Below are 248 nucleotides of genomic sequence, written 5' to 3'. Positions count from 1 at the left end.
TAATATCTATATTTTACATTTTAATATAGATGTTTAACATTTAATGTATTCTTTCCCTTTTTTAAAATTTGTGCATTTACTTATTATTGTATATATAATTCATATATTTATACTATTTACTTATTATTTATTTTTCTATATATTAAGTATTTCTTTCTTATACTTTATATTTAGTTAATATTTATATTTTACATTTTAAGATAGATGTTTAAATCTTAATATACTTTTTCCATTTTTTTAAAATCCGG

This window comes from Brassica oleracea, chromosome C7 (genome assembly GCF_000695525.1).
Source record: "Brassica oleracea var. oleracea cultivar TO1000 chromosome C7, BOL, whole genome shotgun sequence".
NCBI lineage: Eukaryota > Viridiplantae > Streptophyta > Magnoliopsida > Brassicales > Brassicaceae > Brassica > Brassica oleracea.
Note: the sequence above shows the minus strand (reverse complement) of the source record.